Here is a 3,991-nt window from a genome sequence, read left to right on the forward strand (position 1 = left end):
TGGTAGCCTGTAACTTTCTCAGCTGGACCAGAGCGGTAAATCATGTTGATTTAGGAGAAAGTTGGGCAAGGAACAAACATAGGAAGTTAATCAAAGCATCAAATAAAGAAACCAGAAATAAATATCTACACACCTATAAACATGGAGTATTTGAGAATGGGGACATTGCAAATTAGTGATGAAAGATGGGTTACACACACACATACATGAAGACAGGCTATACAATGAAACAGACGTATACAGTCAAGCCCAACTCAGACTTATCTGCTTAGTTTGTCCTTAGCTTGTATCTTTCTTGTGGTGCATGTACGCTAGAAGGGCACCCTTCCGCAGAGCCCAGCTCCTAATCCTCCATGGGAGGATCTCTTGTGGGTAGTCAAAGCCAGTTCTGTGTGAAACCTAAGTCAGAGATCATCATGGAAAATGCTGGTGGGGAAAATTCTGTATGGTGGACAGTGCCAAACAAAAGCAGTGACCACTGGGAGGAATGGATGTTTGTAGCAACAAACGACAAAGCGATGACTAGCTTCCACGTAGAATGTGTTCCCACACAGGTCATGCTCCCATACAGAACGTGCTCCCACATAGGACGTGCTCCATGTAGAATGTGCTCCCATACAGAACGTGCTCCCACATAGGACGTGCTCCCACACCTCAACAAGACAAAGATAAAAACGGATAAAAACTGGGAAAGAACGGAATTGCTTAGAATCCTTCATCTGCTCGGTGAGATTATGGAGGGACATGGGGAGGGGCAGTGGGCTAGGAAAGTGACATGACAAAATGCTATCAGACCCTCTCAATCTGTGTCTATAAATACAGTTCCATTAACACTCTAACCCCAAGCCCCTGCTGTTTCTCTCCTCACACATCCAGAGCCTCTGCCCTCTCTTCCTTCTCTGCCACAAGTATTTCTGGGAATTCCAAAAACGGAGTGCAAACGCTAAGCCTTACCCGTCTGGAATTCTTCTGCCCTAGTTCAAACCTGCTGCCGACAAAGCCCCTAGAAATAGCCTGAGCATGTCATCTGATGGTGGCCTCTGTGTGGCTGCTGCCCTGAGCAGATGCTACCTTGAATATTTCCAAAGCCACCACTCCTGGCCCAGTAGAGATGAACATGGTTCCTCTGCTTCTGCCCAGTAACCAGCTTAATCCAGGGCTTAATCCAGGGACAACAAAAGCCAGCAGTGAAGACGAGGGACAGAAGACGACTGCGCTTCCTATGATGGTTTGACAAGTCACCACATACTTGGTGGCCTAAAAGAATATGTATTTTACATCTGGGACACGCGGCTCACACCTATCACCCCACTATTCAAGAAGCTGAGTCGGGGTGGGGGAGGAGGGGCTTGCTGTGGAGTCACAGTCAGTTCATTTGTGAGTTCTAAGGCAGCCTGAGCTGTAGATTGAGACCCTGTCTCAAAAACCAAAAAACAAGGTCCAGAGAGATTGCTCGGTAGTTAAGAGCCCTTGCTGCTTGCGGTCTTCACTGCCAGAGGAGCCGAGTTCCAAACCCAGCAGCTCACAACTGTCTGCAAGGAGAGCTCCAGGGGCTCGGGTGCAGTCTTCTAGCCTCTTTGAGAGAGAGAGAGAGAGAGACAGACAGACAGACAGACAGACAGAGAGGGGCAGAAGAGAAAGCAAGAGAGAAAGAGAGAGAGAAATAAAATAAATATTCAAATGAATAAAAAACAAAAAAGAAAAGAAAGTGAATAATAACTTTTATAAATAGCACAAGGATTAATCAGGGATGGAGGAAACTAGGGAGTAGAGAATGACTAACCAGAACTAAAAATGCATGAAAAAAACCATATGGAATCATACTACTTTGTAAGCTAATTAAAATATAATTTCAGGAAAAAAAAAGTTTGGCAAGAGGTAGTCTACCTACATGGGCAGATAATGTCAACCCCAGAAGACATGAGTTATTAAAAATCCAAATGGGGGGTATGAAGTGCCTTCCTATGAGCTGTCGGTTAGGGAAAACTCAGAGGCCCCCTCCCCCAAACGATCCAACCTCTTGGTTCCCACCAGAATTAGATGTAGGACACTATTGCTGAAGACATCATACCCATGAAGACACCAGGACATAGAGAAAGCAAGCTGACATCAGACTCCTTGAAGCTTCTCCCTAAGCCAGAAGGTGCTACAGAAGGTGTCCCCAGCAAGGGGACAGTCGTCATTGATCTTACCCAGCAGTCGACCCTGTGTGCCACCAGAATAACTATCTTGTTGTTATACTAGGGTAACCAACTTCTTTCTGCTTGGATTTGAAAGATGGCATGGCTGTTATACTCATGAACTCATAGCAGCTGTGACCTGCGAGAGACCTGTACAATGTTGACCTGTCGACATTTGATCATATCAGGGAGAGAAGTTCTTGAGGCCCCATTCCTAACTGAGGAGCTATTGGACAGCTAATGACTGCTGGGGGGGCGGGGGACTCATTTTTCTTTTCTTTTCAACCATGCACCAGTAACTACTCCCTCCCCAATCATATTCAGGTAAGCAACATACAAACACAAAGACAGACGCACACAAACACACACACACTAAAACAGACAAGTAAGTAGAAGGGGGGCTTATTGGGTGAGGAGGGTAAATAATGGGGAAATATGATAAAAATACATCTAATACATGTATGAAATTCTCAAAGAATAATTAAAAGTTAATGTAATTAAAAACAAAATTCACATTTATTCTCTTAAAATTCTGAAGGTCAGAAGCCTGACAGAAGTTTCAATGGCTCCGAATCAAAAGCTTCTGTCTTGCCCTCTCCCAAGTCTCTGGGAGAGAATATTCCTTGCTTCTTTTCAATTCTATGTGCGTTTCTTGGCTAGTGAGCCTTCCTCTGTCCTCACAGCCTCCATGGTTTAATGGCTGCATTGCTTCATGCTCCGTGTCACGCCTCCCTCTACCTCTCTCTGTGAAGCCTGGAGATGAGGAGGTCAACTTGGATTACCTGGGTTGACCAGAAAAAAAAATGCAATGACACGGTCAAAACCTCTCTGTCACCTAAAGTGGCATCCATAGGTTCCAGGGCTGAGGATGCAGGCATCTTTGGGTACCATGATTCAGCCTACCCAACTGCAGATGTCTCCTCAGCATCCTCCAGGCTGTTCATCTCCTTCCTTCTTAGCCTCTGTTTTTACATGGAGGAAAGCTTCATCCATGCATATTCATAGGTTCAACCATACTAGGGAGGAATGCTCTCAGCACTGGATGTGTTAGGACCCAGTTGGGCAAGTGTCCTGTAATGGAGGTCAGACCACTAGTGACAGTGTTCCACAGTTAAGCCACTGAAAGGTCAAAGCAGACCTCCAGCTGGTCACCAAGGGAGCCAGTAGGAAAGAGAGGACCTAGCTACCACCAAAGGGCCTGGATCTCCCTGTGGCTCCTTTCCCATGACCCCAGCAGCTGTATCCACTCACCACTGAGTGCTGATATCAAATCTTCATACCTGTCACTACCACCTCTCCTCCAACATCACTGCTGTTGCCCATCACCATACTAGGCTCTCGGGCTGCAGAGAGATAACACTGGACATAGTTGTAGGCTGATATCTAAGTCAGTGTTGGAGTTAGCCAGACCATAACCAGAGTAGACCTAATCAACCCTGCGTAGGAATGGTGGGTGCACACAATCAGCCTTCCAGGAGATAATCAAAAGGAGCGTCTGCAGGCTGGATGGAGCCTGCTTTCAAAACATGGTGGGCAGTGTTTTAAAAGTTCCCCCATCAAGTGGGGCGTGGGAGTTAGCTCAGTGGAGACAGTGCTTTCCATGCAAATATGAGGACCTGAGTTCAATATCCAGCACCCACGTAAAAGGATGTGGGTTTGCTGGATAGGCTGCTCATAATCCCAGCATGGGAGGATAGAGACAGATGGATCACTGGGGCTTGCTACCCAGCCAGGCCAGCCCAGAAGGTGAGCTTCAGGCCAGGAGAGAGAGAGAGAGAGAGAGAGAGAGAGAGAGAGAGAGAGAGAGAGAG

The sequence above is a fragment of the Mus caroli genome, chromosome 9 (genome assembly GCF_900094665.2).
Source record: "Mus caroli chromosome 9, CAROLI_EIJ_v1.1, whole genome shotgun sequence".
NCBI lineage: Eukaryota > Metazoa > Chordata > Mammalia > Rodentia > Muridae > Mus > Mus caroli.